Source organism: Brienomyrus brachyistius, chromosome 1, assembly GCF_023856365.1.
Source record: "Brienomyrus brachyistius isolate T26 chromosome 1, BBRACH_0.4, whole genome shotgun sequence".
NCBI lineage: Eukaryota > Metazoa > Chordata > Actinopteri > Osteoglossiformes > Mormyridae > Brienomyrus > Brienomyrus brachyistius.
The window spans coordinates 6,483,840-6,499,340 of NC_064533.1; the positions used below are offsets into that span (position 1 = coordinate 6,483,840).

General features: G+C 46.0%; 1 protein-coding gene across 6 annotated transcripts in view; it reads right to left on the reverse strand.

The window, feature by feature from the left end:
• Positions 1–15,501, reverse strand: part of LOC125742031 (protein piccolo-like) — an 80,734-nt gene that overhangs the window by 54,473 nt on the left and 10,760 nt on the right. The gene's annotated exons all lie outside the window — the stretch shown is intronic.

A 15,501-nucleotide genomic window follows, 5' to 3' on the forward strand; every position in this document is an offset into this window, starting at 1 on the left:
CAGCATCCACACGCTCCCCCCCCCCCCCCCACCAACATCCTCAGCACCACCGCCTGCCTCCGTTTTACACAATCACTCCCACAAGCTCTCAGGCACGATGCAGGAGCAGCCGTTTGTGCCGTTTCCATCCAGGAAGGATAACCGACCCTCACGATACGTAGCCCACTTGCCAGCCTTCGGGGGTGGGGAGGTTGCCTCTGTTTTCCCTCAGAGCTCCACGTGGAAGGTCACCGGCGGGATGCCGGCTGTGGCGACATTTCGCAGAAAAAGCTCCGAGATGAAAAGATCCCGGATGGTGGGTTGCAAGGAAATATTAGCTTTACGCAGAACTACAGAAGACGGCCTCTCACACAAACCACCAAGCCCTCTGACAGGAGGACCAAACTAACATAGAAAACCTCGAAGAAAAAAAAAAAAAACATCCTTCGATTCCCTTGAATCTCTACTTACGATGTAAAAGGCACCATCTATTCAGACTAATATCTGCCAGCATTGTTTTAGTTACCCATCAGCCCCTTGGGCAGATCAGTCTGGTACGTTTGTGAAACATTAAGCAGTTATCTCTGACCTCCAAACGGCCTCCGGCAGAGCATTAGGTCCAGAGCCCCCCCGTCAGACCCCTCTAGCAGAGCATTAGGTCCAGAGCCCCCCCCGTCAGACCCCTCCAGCAGAGCAGCACCTCACTGTCTCTCTGACTTGCTAATTGCATTCAGCCACTCTTTATGCACTGATGTTTAGGCAAAAAAAAAGGTGTAAAATCCTTCAAATGCAAGCAGTCAGCTTGACGGTGGAAATCTCTGTCCCCCATTACCAAGAAGCTCTACGTGACTTTATCCCCCCACAGTGGACGCACAGCCAGCCATGTTCCTTAGCTGGTCTCTTAGTAGATACCTTAGCTGTTAGCAGTTGGTGTGAAGACCTGTGAGGGAGGATTGAAATAAACCATATTACCACAGTGTCCTTCCCTGAGCAGCTAGCAGCAAAATTCAATTATTGCTATATAAACTTCATCTGCTGCTGGATGGGCAACTGGCTCACAGGTCCTTCCTCTCTGCGATCATCACACCTTCCTCAATGTCCTCTCTGACCGGTGACCACCCTACGGGAGCAGTCCTCTACGGGAGTGGCTCACACGGCCAAGCTGGGTTTCAAAAGCATCTCCAGATCAGGATTCGGCTCCTACCGAGAAGTATCACATGCTAATTTTAGATAGCATAATTTTGCAAGTTAATTAATCATTTACACCTTGGAGATGTAAATATTAATTATTTGGGGCATTACCATTTTCGGGTATGCCTTACTTATCGCATAGGAGCTAGGGGCATGCGGAGGGTAACGTAACAGTCACCTGACTCCGGTTTCACGACATCTGGGTCATGGCAATGGCACATCACTCTATTTCACATCACTCTATTTCACATCACTCTATTTCACATCGCTCAATGGCACATCGCTCAATGGCACACCATTGGTGATTGATTCCACCATAAATACACCTTGGCAGCCATTCAGGTAACCATTTTTGGCAGACGGCCTGTCGGATGCACCTTCACAAAGGGGAGAGGGCGATGCACCTCCCATTGGGGCTATCAGGTGTGTTCTTGTCTGTAAACTGAATCTGTGGCTCCCCCCAGTTTCCTGGCCCTTATGGTGGAATGACTGTGTCCACACGCGCCTCCTGTTGATCCGGTGTCCGCTGTCCTCTGGCGTGCACCGTCGCCACTGCTGTCCAGACCACTCAGTGCCATCGACAGAAGAATGTCATGAGTACAGTTTCCATTAGCCGCTTGCGTTTTCGAAGGCCATGTGTGAGACAGGGAGAGGTTCAGGAAGCCAGGCGTGCAAAGGCATTTCGCTTGAGGGAGTCGAGAGTCAGGCCAGTGATTCGCCGCCTCTTTCCTGCTTCCCCGGGTCCCCTTTCAATTCCCCACCCCCCCTCTTTCTTTTCACTAGCAGTCGCGTCACTATTAGCCCCTACTTTAGAGTCCTCCTACTCTGCACCATCAGCATACCGGCTTATACATCCCGACTCAGGGGTGTCCTTTAAGGTCAGCCACATGGTGCGGCTTACTTTCATTATTATGACAATCTATATATACAGTATATAAATATGTATATTCTTAAACTGTCCTAAATCACTGCATGGAGATTTATGCGGTTTCCCGCAAAGCCCAGCCACAAAAGCTGTTCCACCAGTCGGTTCCTTCCTGGAAGCATGACTTCCATTTCAGTGCAGACCCTTGTACCTTTTTGCATCGTATGCGCTGTCACTGAAAATCTGAGCAAAGGCAAATGTGCCCGAGGACACTCAGACCTCTGTTTCTGGGGCCACCTTGTGAACTCTGAAGCAGATCGAAGCCCATTTGTCCCATAATTTCCCCTGAAGCTCTGGAAGCTAACCCCCCCCCCCCCTCCCCCCCCCCACGACTGCACTTTCCCTCACCGCGTCTGAATCTTGGCGACCTGTATCCTAATCGAGCAAGGTCTCACCGTACAGTCCATTCAGGCGGACAGTAAAATGAAATTGGTTCTTGTGATGGAACAAACATAAACAAAAACAAACATCTGCCTTTCCTGTTCAAAATCGCAAGTGACAGATACATGTAACAAGAGTGCAGAAGTATTGAACCTCATAAGCAACTGTAAATCCCCATCAACACATCAAATGTCAAGATATTAAGGAATTATGATTCATATTTGGTTTAAATCAAGGACCAACTATTACAGCTGTGACTGACAGAGATTATAATGATACATTGTTGGTTTAGCTACCTTTTTTTTACAGAAGGACGACCATAAGCCGAAGCCAAACGCCATGCAGGAAGGTGATTACACCTTCAATCAGCCCAGAGAGCCTGCAGGCGGGACAAATCGACAACGCTCAACAAACGGCGGGTGACAATTATGGTTCATTTTCTTTGCCATTTTTCTCAGTGAGCTCAGTGATTAAACTCGGCTTACGCGATTATTTATCTCTTGACAGATTCTTCTTTTTAAAAACTCTCATGACACTGACACAAAATAAATCACTGGAAATGCAACAAAGATCAATTATGGTCATTTGTGGAAAAATCTCCAAATGCTTCGTAAAAATTTGCAAGCGCAATGGAAAGGACTATTGGATAATATGTAAGTTACTTTTTGGTCAAGCAAGTCAAGCATAAGCAATTAGGCTATAACCGGACCTCCCTCCTACCCAAGTACTAAGCAGGTCCATCTCTGTTTAGCTTCCAGAATCTGAGGAAAACTACCATATTTGCAGGAGATAAAATGTCTCAATAAGAACAAAAAATTTAAAATAAATCAGCAAAAATTATAAAGGAAATATGTTAAGACACATTAGCGTAAGGCAAACGTATTGTCAGCGAACATTCTGCTGGTCTCATAAATATCCCATAGGTATCACCTTATTTATGGGCTGGCCCCCCCATCCTGGGCTGTTCCCTGCCTCGTGCCCATTGCTTCCGGGATAGGCTCCGGACCCCCCGCGACCCGGTAGGATAAGCGGTTTGGAAAATGGATGGATGGATGGATGGTATCACCTTATTTAATTAAAAATTATTTCCTTTCGAATGATTATATTACACTGGACAACTGAAGACATCTGAAGGTTACCCAGGCCCAATAATTATAGTTCCGAATCCAGTGAGGGTTTCTTATCAGAAAATATTAGCGCAACCTTGAAATATGAATGAAAGGCAGATGGAGTACGATATTTACACGTGAAGTGGACCACATTCTCCTCCATATCGATTTCATTTCTGTCACTGATCAAGTTATTCCACAACAGGAATACTGGTACAATTTGTGGTTCGTAAAATAAAATGTATATGTATACATGTATAAAATGCATTTTCAAGACAGATTTTTTTTTCCCTTGTAAATTTTAGGTAAAAATTTATCTAACAAACGTAACTGACGAAAAACATATAACATTTAAAACTAGCTTTCAGTTCCAAAAATATATCACATATAGATTTAACCTATCATGAGACATAAATCAGAATTTAACTGATTTATAACTATACAGTAAATATTTCATGGAATAGCACTACTATGTATTAGCCAGCAGAGTAAAACTGCATGACGTACGGCAACATGTTTCCAGGACATGCAGCTAAACAGAACGAGCAAACTGGGCACACTTCCTTAGTCCGATTCTGCAGTCTATGCATTTCAAACATCTAAAAAAAGGCCATGTGCTCATGCCAACAATTAAACATAGAAATAGCGGACTTGATGAAGCGTGCAGACACTGGCCGATGAATTATGGAATACAGAGAAACCTCTTTGATATATATCTAAACAAAATTTATATTGGTATTTATATTTTTGGATTTACTTTGTAGTAAATTTTAGTTTTTTTATTATAGTTTTTAATTCAACAGTCATGCTTTGTTCAGTTTAATAAAGGAAAAAATAACCAATTTATGTTTTGTTTCTTATCTCCCGCTGTACCGAAAACGTACCGCACTGTGACTTCGAAAGCAGGGTACATATCGAACTGTGATTTTTCTGTTACATTATACTCGTTTATATGCATGTACAGGCCTGCAGCTCCTTCAAGAGTGGCTAAAGGAAACAACTAACTGACTCTAATACCCCCTCCCTAACCCCCCACTAGATAACTCAACGTCGGCAATTAAAACAATTAAGATTCAATTAAATATATAAATATATTAAACATTTCTTAAAATTATTAAATGAACTAAATTGTCCATTACTAGCACATGGCTATCAGGATATAGAATGTTTTTACTAATCATGACATATCGGACATGTAAATTCTTATTAAATTCTTAAATTGGCTTGCTGACCACTTTCAATACAGGATATTTATTCTTATTTTAAACAGTAAAATCAAAGCATTTGTATAAGTAGCTGAGTAAAAACTGCGTGATAAATAATACTATTCTTACTTCATACCTGCTTTTGCACGTTACCTGGCTCAACACGAGACCAGTTTATTGATTTTATTATAGAATCATATCCCCAAGATGATTTTTTCTCCAGCTTTAATAATTTAAGATTAGCCGCTTCTAAAGTGGGTCACAGATCAATGGGGAAATACAATAGGCTTTATGTGCATCTGAATGCTTTGCCCGAAGCGGCAAATCGGATTTGCCGAACAATACAATACGGTATAAAATAACACTAGCAAAATACATAATTGTAAAATATACATTTTAAATAAACTATCTACGACACTATAAAGAGGGAACTTCAAATGGAGCAGGTAGCGTTTTCTCAGTATCACATACAGTACGTGAATTCGTTGCTATAAAGAGTCAACAAGCCTGTTCTGCCGACCAGATGCCTGGGGCTGGTTCTGTGGAGTTCTGCAAGCTCATACTCGGCCAGGCTGTCCACTGGGACGACGGCAGATAAACAAACTCAGTTTATAACAGATTAGCAGGCCCTGCATCAATGTTCTGGAAGATACCAGATCTCTAATCTTCAGACCGTTGCCTAAATATAGACTTACTTATCACGTCTGCTGACAATATCGACCTTTATGATACAAGAACTTCCTATAACGACAGGGGAAGTGGGCCTTGTACCTCCTCCGCTAAACACTGTTGTATACCTGCATGAGGCTATTAGGATGTAGAATGTCTACTCGTGTGTTTCTCCACTAGGAAGATCTGGAGCAGCTCTCTGTACGGGTAGGTGAAATTGGGAATGTGTGAGTGAAAATACATCCGGCCTCCATGACAGTAAAGGAATTCTGTTACAGCAGAACAAGGAAAGATGAGAAGGCGTCAGGCTAACACCTCCTAACCTTCAAGACAGAATCATGACGTTTGTTATCCTATTTTCCCACATTGCATATTGTTAATTCTGAATATCATAATGACATGGATGTGATTACTGCTAGAGGTCAGTGAACAGATGGTTTAACAGGAAGCAGTAAACCGGCCAATGGGAAACAGGTTAAGTCTGTGATTGACAGTACACAACAATCCCGCCCCCAAGGGCTGTGGAAGCCTTTTTTCTCCAAGAGTTAATTCTAAAACCCAGCTGTCGTCCACCCACTGGGGGCTCTGGGTCTGGCTCGGAGGAAGTCCTGGGTAAGCTGTTCGGGATTGGGCCATCAGTGACCACAGCGTTGTTGTGTGTAGGGTGTGGGGATTGGTGTATGAGTAGTCGACTATTGGTCACCCCTAAAGCATGCTCGGATTCTGATCCTTGGGTTCCTACACAAACCTCGATGTACTTCCCGCGTTCTGATTGGCTAAGAATCTGGGGCATGGGAAGATTTAATGCCGTGACCACTATTACAGTCATCCAGCAACGGATATATGATATACTGCTGTGGCACCAGTATTTGATTCTGGGGTTTACTCTAAGAGTAAAAGACACAGGCAGTAAACCTGTGACGTTAGACTATTGTTCAGGCCTGACTGAAATGTGCCCTTCGCATTCTTTTTAAAAGCAATCTCTTGTACCCCTGGGAATATGATGAAATGCGGTATAATTCTGCTTTGCTTTTTAATAATTACTCCTTGTGACACATTTTTTGCTGCTAGTTCGCCTAATAATGACAGGAAGGTCTTATTATCGAAAGGGAGATTCTTCCAAGAAATAATGAAAAAGTATCAACCCATCTGTCCCTTTTTCCAAGGGACTGTCTGCTTCACGCGGCACCATTTTCAGCGAAATCATCTATCATTAATATAATGCGGAGACTCTGACAAGATCCTGTCTGTTTAAAGGTTGAAATGTACCTGCAATTTCTGACATTTGTATGGTGCTTATGTTTTTTATACCTTAAGGATTTTCACCTGAATTAGCGTTCCCATATCAAACTCCTACCTGCTACATCTCCTACCTGACAGGGCGTGAGAAGCATCGACAATGTCCCATGATTGGTTCTCCTGTCAATCTTCTTCCTTTCACACATTTCTAGTCACATGACACCATTCTGGAAATCTCAGTGCTTCTGGCAACCCCAGCTTGGAAGAACCTGACGGAGACTACAACTCAGGTTCCTTCAAGTGAACATGATCGTTTGCGTCGCTGTTCTGATTCATTCAGTCATTTCGTTTCGATTTGTTCAGTTCCTTACGTTCATTGGCCAGGTTGCTCAGTTCGTTCACCTGATGGTCAGACCTTTGGAAGATTTAGGACCAAAATAATTAACATTAAACATATGAAATAAAACAAGAAAATGAAATATTCTGAAATGTAAATGTACATGCATAATGAATATAAGAAGTATAAAATAATAAAAATGATAATATATACATTTAATAAAATTACTGTAGTTTTCTCCCGTTGGAAAAATTTCCTATGAGGGCCCTCTGGGAGTGATATTGAAGGGACTATAAGTCAATGACTCATGACCAGTCACCAAGACCTCCCTTTTGCTTGGTCGAAACGCAATACAGCGCCGTTCTCTTAGTCAGAATCAACGAACGACACCACAGAGGCTGAGCAAATCCTGTGGACCAATTGGCTATCTGATTGGCTATCATTCTTATTGATGCTTTGCACCTCACAGCCATTCAGGAACATGTGACCTCCAACCCAGGCTTCAAACCATTCAACCGCAGCTGATTTAAGGTTAATCACAAAATGTTTCAACTTGTCAGCGTGATGGCCGCTTTGTCAGCGTGATTAACATCGCTTTTTTAGATATATACTGTAACGAAAAAGACAGCTGCAGATGATTTACTTTCTAAAACACAATGAAGCGCTTTCTATAGCTATGCTGTATTTTGAAAGCCCTCTTCTTGTGGATGATAGTGAGCTCCGAGGCCCCAGGTTAGACCGGTCACCTCCGAAGCATTTCTGAGCTGATGCTTGAACTCAAGTAACGCCGAGGATGATCAAAGCTCAGCTCGGTATGTCAGTCACACTCCCGCGCTAATTACCCCCTGCCCTTTGCCCCGCGGGGCTGTCCGTGTGCTTTCCCCTCTGACCGGTCGCCCCGTCCACAGGGAGAGCAGTTGGACTGGCTGCCAAAAACAGCGGAACTGGCAGCCGGTCCCTGGCATCCGTAAGTTACGGCTGAAGAAGGATGGCAGCAGCAAAGATGGCACGCCGGATTCTGTGCCCGTGGGGGCTGCACCCCAGGTCTGAATTCTCCCAACATGGTTCAGCCCCCCTCCCCCCCCCCGCCCCCACCCTTTGCCCGTTCCGCAGATGACCAAAGAAGGAAACGCTGGCAATAGATTGCTAATCTTCCTCTCACTGTGTACATAAGACATACAGAAAAAAGCCCATACAGAATTCGGTCTTTTCAGGTTTGTTTTTATTTCAGACACAATACAGCAGACCGTGCAAACGAGATTAGCTGTGTTAGATTACTTGTGTTAGATAATAACACCAAGGAAAGGCGAGTAAACGAGTGCGGTAGTTAATCTAAACAATAACACACCAAAGGGTCATGTGACTTACTTTAGTGTATGTCACACTGTTAGTGGTGATTCTACGATATTTATTAAGATGAGGTCATACAGGACGAGAACCTGTAATTCATGCATAAGGGCCAACCTTAACATTAAGCAATGATATGTTTGAATGGGTGAGTGACAGGGGACTCTGGTGGCCAATCAGCTTTTAACTGCGGTCAGTGCCCCTGTGGCTCCACCCCTAAATTTGCTCCAGCATATTAGCTTTGCAGCGCCATGTTTGGTTTTCTTATGGGAAGCATGGGGTAGGCTGCAGTCTAGGCCTCGGCAATCTGACTTCATAATCCCACTAATGTTTCGAACAGTAAAATCCCCACTAATGTCTCGAGATTTCTCATACGACTTCGACTGGCAGCACTAACGCGGATCCGTGCTACGTTCACCAACCGACAGAATGACTTCCTGCTAGGTTACCGCGCTGGTTGGCCAATCAGGTGTCCCTATCACGGGGGCTCCTTCATGCGTATCTGAAAAACGATTGAATGTGAGCGATCTGCATAACAGATACTGGAACTGGTGTGAAAAAGGGGCTCGAGGACACTCCTGAGTATTTGTTTTAATCTGACTTGGAATATTCTACGAAACACAGGGACAAAAATGACACATACATGTCTGAAGGATGTCAGGACCAGGAAGGTTCCTGCTGTTGTACCCTTGTATGTATGCTGTCCTGCCAGTAAAGGGCGTTTGCATATATATAAAGTCATGAAGAGTCAGCGATCATTTTGGTTAAAAAAGGAGCACCTCATTTCCCCCACTCATTTGTTACCCTGTTATTTTGTTGATGTACTGCTCCCCCGCTTCTCCAAGGGCGCGCAGAAAGGATTCGGGTTACAGTGGTTGTAAATTAACTTCATTTTTAATTTCTAAGCAAAACAGCATTGAACATTTAGCTCAGCTCTCGTCTCATTGAAAAAAACAAATAACATTCACGCGCATTCATTCATCTGCCAACAAAGTTCTGTCCTAGAAACTCAAACATAAAAAAACAAATACCCAAACAAATTATCTGTCATATTAAGTGCAAACACATTACAAGTTCTTTCTGCTATAATAAACACAATAAAACACATTAAAACCAACATATGTAACGAACAAGTCCAGACCTCATAAATTATGGGACGGTTCTGATATCACGTTGGAAGTGATTTAAAATAACGACTGGGGCTTTATTAGAGAGGAGCGAGTTCAACAGAACAGCACTACCAACCTTATCGATCTCCCAGCATGCATGCGGGGCGGGGGGGGGGTTGCTGGGTAATATCGGGGGCTTTCAGCGGTGCGCACAGCAGCTGGGCCACCATAAACCAGGCCCTTTCATAATGGGGAATCTCGACTCACTAATCGGTAATAAGCAGAGTTTTCGGTGTGAAAGACGTGGCGTGGCATGAGGGCTGTTATTCTGAGCTATAAAGGCAACCATAAAGAAACATAACAGAGAGAAAGAGAACAGAAAGAGAGACAGAGAGAGAGAGAGAGAGAGAGACAGAGAGAGAGAGAGAGAGAGGCCAGCAAGGGTCATTGCCAAGGCCAAAGTCCATGGAGTTTTACTGCAAGCTGAATTATCTACAGCTGGGACATGCCGTTAGTGGACTGGCCAGCCTCTCATTGAGAGCCTGGAGAAGGCCCAGGTGGGACTGTTGTGTGTCATGGGGACCTGAATGAAGTAATTTTGTTCCAGGTCATATAATTATTTGCAGAAGGCCTTAACAGGGCCTTACATCTTGTATGCGTCCCTCGGTCATTCCGGAAAAACTCATTTTCTTCATTTGGGAAAGCTTAAAAACCGGCTCAAAATGCCATGACCCGGAGTTGTGCCTCCCGTCCGTCTGTCAGACACCAGCCCCGCCTTCCACCAGTCTGGCCCGATACTAATTAAAAGTACTCCTGGTGATTAACGTGAGACTTGGGCCCTCGTGGGCCACTCCCCAAGCTGCTTAGGCAGACAGCGGCTGAACCATTGCTAGGTAACCCCCCCCCCCCGAATCCCCCGGTCCCCTCCCGGGATGATAAATCAGCGTATGGACCCCGCTCCCATCTAAGAAGGCCATCACCGGCTGGCGGAAACCACGACATCGAGCTCCATCTCTCAGATCCATCGCGGCTGATGGCCGCTTCCCCAGCCGTTATGTAACCGACGCCCCCGAAACGCCCAGTAAACGCTGCGACACGATTTATAACTTTAATACTCGCCTAATTTCGCCCGCAGAGACAGGCGTCGCAAGGTGTCGCGCTCCACCCCCCCCCCCCCCCCCCCGGCTGTGTTATGAGGGCAATCTCGGAAAAGCCGTAAATATCCCGGCCGGCGCTTGCCTCCTTTTTTCGACTCATAATTGTCTTCAACAAAGAGGAAGATGCCCGATAAATAGATGGTGAGGCTTTAATGGAAGGAGGGGATATACTGGGATGATGGTCGCCGGTGGGAGACGGAGGGGAGGTGATGGAGACGGCATGGATCGACGCTAAAAGCACTTTGAGGATAATGACAGTCACATGATACGTATTATCCGCCGGGATCCTATGATGCAGGGTTTCCATAAACAAGAAAAGGGAAGGAGTTGCATCTCTTAAACGCCAAGAAGGCTCATCAATAAGGTAATGATGTCAGTGGGGGGGGTGACAAAAATTTATCACAGAGGGAGGAGGAAACCTGACCCGAGGCCTTGTGACCCAAAAAGTACAATCAAACAGTGTGTAAAAGCTCAGCTATTGTGCTTCAGCTAAGAGAAACATGGCTGCCCGGCTTTTGGCTAGCGTCGTTTTCGCTGACGACTTAAGAGCCGCCCTAATGGACGAGCCCCAGCTCCTGCAGCTTCTCACGCCGTGCTCCTGGGCTTCTAAAAATACAGCACCTTTTATGTTTCCGGAAAACAGCGCACTCGGGCCTCTGAAAAGGCTCTGAGAAGCGGAATGAGCCCCATGACCCAAGTAGCTCATACTTTGTTAATTCAAGATGGGCCCCTTTCACTTCATCATGCCCTGTAGAGGTAGTTACGTATGCCTTGGGTTGCCATATTTTTTCTAGACGCGTGTGAAAAAAACACAGCAGCGAGTTTTTTTTTCCGGTAGTGCCCTGCCTTGCCGAAGATTCGTAAACATCCTCAGAGGGTGGGCACGCCGACGGGGGCCCCATATCCGTCGCAAACCTTAAACACAGCGCACCGCTTTGTATTCTCACGCCGAGCGGCAATACGCTCGCCATATCGTGTACATATTAGCGGGCACGATCTGTATCGGTATCGCCACGGTAACGCAATCGTTACCAGTCTGCACAGGTGCTGTTTAGCTAGCCAAAACATCGGGCGAACCCCAATAAATTATTCAGATGATATGGGGGAAGCAGAACCGGAAGTATAACCCATAAGACAGCTGCCACCCCCCCCTCCCCCCCCCGTGATGAAAGGTGGACGTGAAATTCCCCGGATAACTGTTGGACAAAGATTTATTTTAAATAAATGGGGGGCAAATCACGCATAGTACCTGCTGCTGAAGGGTGTAGAAGAGAGATATGTGCTCAGACCTTCCTCATGAACGTCTGGTCCCTTTGCTGTCATAAACGCAGAAATCAGAACTAGATGGACTCAAAACCAAGGAACTGGGGGTTTTGTGATTATTTTTATTTTGGGTTTTTATATCAGAACTTAAATCTTTATGTGTAGTCGGATAATAGCAAATATTTAAAATGATGCTTCAAACAAATTTGGCAGTAGGGTTATAAACATCTAGAAATCTTATATACTGAATATTTAAAAAAATATTAAATTCCATTCTATGATAAGCGTGCTGGGTGGCCTTTGTCTGTCTGACCACCTTCTACGGCATGCCGGTCATCTTCTGCATTGGTACAGGATACCATCCTCAGCATTGTAACGGGTGTCACATGATCCATCCCCTCCAATGAGCCCACAGGGCTTATTAGTTTGACTTGCAGTACAGCATTGCAGGCTTGGCACCGAAAAAATAAGCACTGATGCGTCAGAGAGATTGTAAATCTTCTGTCCATGATGTTCCTGCCACACTCAGAGTCTAACGGCGCTTTCCTACATTCTGCTACAGCGAAATCCATGCCGCCTCAGGTCTTCAGTCTCCACACACAGCATACGAAGCCTCCCAGTAGGCTTGTTCTCGCACCACCGGTGCACAAACGTGCCCCGGAGATGCTTCTCTGCGTGCGTGATTAAAAATGTGCCCTATTTGCTGTAGCAGACAGCCTGCCGAGCCTGTGTTTATGCATGCTTCGCCCCCCCCGGGGGCTAGAAGACACAACAGCACACCAGCTGGAACACTCGACTCCTTCTTGTCCTGGCTGACGAGCAGGATTTTATCACTGCAAGATCTCCGATGCCGCCCCGCCTCTGTGTCTATACCAGGGCGCGGAAAACAACTGATCCACCTGTCCGCTTCAGGAGCCTGCAACGCGGACAGGCTCAGAGCCGACATCAGCTCGCCGGTCGCATCTGCACCTTCGTGGACCAGCACCGACAGCACTTACGAAATGCTTACCTGTCCCCACGCTTAGCGTCGGGTGAAGCGGCTTGAATGCACAAGCAAAACATGCAACCTCGGAAGAGACTCATCTTCCTGAGATGGCGGCAGCGGAAGGCAGGAGATGGAAAAACGTCGAGGCAAATGCGGCAGAACCGCTGGACAGGCGCACAGATCCGCTGTATTGCCGTCGGTGATGGAGGTGGCTTTGCGACGGAGCTCAACTCATCTATTATGTAATTAGAATGAGCTGCTGGCGACCCGACATGAAAGGGACAGCTGGAGCCAGGGAGGGGGACAGATAGAGGGTGACAGAGGATTCTGGTCGGCCTGGAGGAGGGCCTGTCCCAGGGGGGCCTCCATTACCGCAGCCTGTTGACAGAGCCGTGGTTTTCTGCCCGTTTTTGTGTGTGACTAACAAATACATTCAGTGGCTGCTTTTTAAGAAAGATAACCAGTCCTCACTATATGTGACATACCTCTCTGAGGTTCATAGGTCTCCTAACCACGGATACAAGCACACAAGTAACAGCAGCTAAGCAATTACCATCAATTCCAGATGGGATCATTATCTTCCAAATAAAAGAGCCACTTCCTGTTATCCGTTAGATTACCACACATGTGGCAAATACATCTTATCAAGTCAGAAATTAGCATAATTGTTTTTCTTTGTTATAATCAGTTTAAACACAATATGTAATTTACAATAGCCTGGCAAACAAGAGGTGCGGATGCCATATTCTTAAAGGTAAGGGACCAAACAGCCTTTGTAACCTCTAGCCAATCACACTGACGGACAAACTCAAAGCTGCCCTCCTCAGGGTTAATCGGGCGCTTTGCATCACCCTACGGTTCTCTAAACGCTTCCCCGCCCTGTTCCCCCTCATGGCATTCCCGTCACGGACACTCCAGGATGCCAAAAGCTCTCTTCTTCTGAAGCAGGGAAGCCGTCACAGGAGCAGGACCAGAGAACTGGAACACCTTAGTGCTGACACACACCGGGACTCAGCAGAACCTCATTAGTGTATCTGAGAATAAATTCCCAGGACAAGGACATTTCTCATTACTACTACAGGAGGCCGTACTAAATGGTCCTGAGAACATCCTGCAAACAACAACCAGTGCAGGAGGAATAGCCAGGGGAGTGACAGTAACACCCTCTCTCCAGGCTCCGTGTTCCTGTCTGGTGGCCTTATCACTTGGCAGCAGAAGCTGTTAGAGTCGCCTCCTTCCATCAACCGCCCCGGACTCCTTCCAAAAACCTCCCTTTTCCTCGTCTCAAGCCACCGCCAGCACGTTCGGCCACCAGCCCTGCGGTGTAAGGAGCGAGAACGAGCTCTGGTCCTGTCCAGGCGGACCTGGCCTCTGTCGTAATTATCCGCGGATTGTCACACGAGGGCCGATCGGAAACCCGGGACTTAGCGCCATTCGCTCTCAGGCGCCCCCAGCGCAGGTGGTGACATTCCGAGCCGTACGGAAACGGGGGAGGTGTCAAAGACCGAGCTGGCAGCGGCTCAGCGGCAGGAGGAATACGACCGGGGAGAAGCTGCTTATCCGGTGCGACAGCCCTAATCCGCCTCGCCGCCCCCACGCTCACGTGGTCTCATGAGGCTAGGAAGCACTGAGCAAGCACCCAGCCAGCTGCGGTGATAACATCGGTGCACCAGTACCAGTCCATTCCCAGAAACCGTGTTTTGACTCGTCGAGCAAGATCCCCATGGAACCGGGAAAAGAATCCACCATTTGTTGACACAAAAGCCAGCCGTGACCGTAACACGACAATGCAAAGTTTCCTTGAAGCCGGAATTTGTTTATTCATGGTACCTGGGAGACCAAATGGCATGTTTACCAACATGGTAAATAGTTGGTCTGTCTGTCGAGCACCAAATCCTCCCCATGTATCAAGCTTTATTTAGCAACAGATATATATATATATATATATATATATATATATATATATATATATATATAGATAGATATGTGTCAAAAGCCACACAGACAACGAAAACAGCTTCCTAAAACTAAGTGGGTCATAGAAATTGTTTGTTTAGCTTTACCAGGCTCTGTCGAATCAGATGGGATTCATTGGCCCTCCCAGATGCCAATCACAGAACCTGCCAATCAGTGCTGAGCCTCTGTTGCCTTGGGAACACTAAAGCCATTATTGGCTTTAGGTTTCCCTAAGCCCTCCTAATACCTCATGTAAACAGGAGTGTTTCTCAAGAGCACTGGAGGGACCGTGAAGCAGAATGATGGAGGATGTGTTGTTCAGAAGCTCCTCCGCCTTTTCTCAGGACTGTTAACTACTGGGAGCCTTCGACGTGAAACGGGGAGGCGACCGCGAAGTCTTTTCAGACCCGTGACGGTGATGAGAGTCATTTATCACTCGCCGCTTTAGTTTCTATTGACCGTACGTTTTCAGTAACCTAACACCATCCTTGAAATGCAGCCCTCTCCAGAACAAATATAAGGTGTCCAGTTCAAAGTGGTGGAGAAGTAAAATGTCATTTTTTTACCGTTAAAGGCCAGAGAATCACAGGCTATATCTTCCCTTTTCTTTTTCTAGAAGCTTCCGTGTCCCAGCACCAGTGTGGCAGGA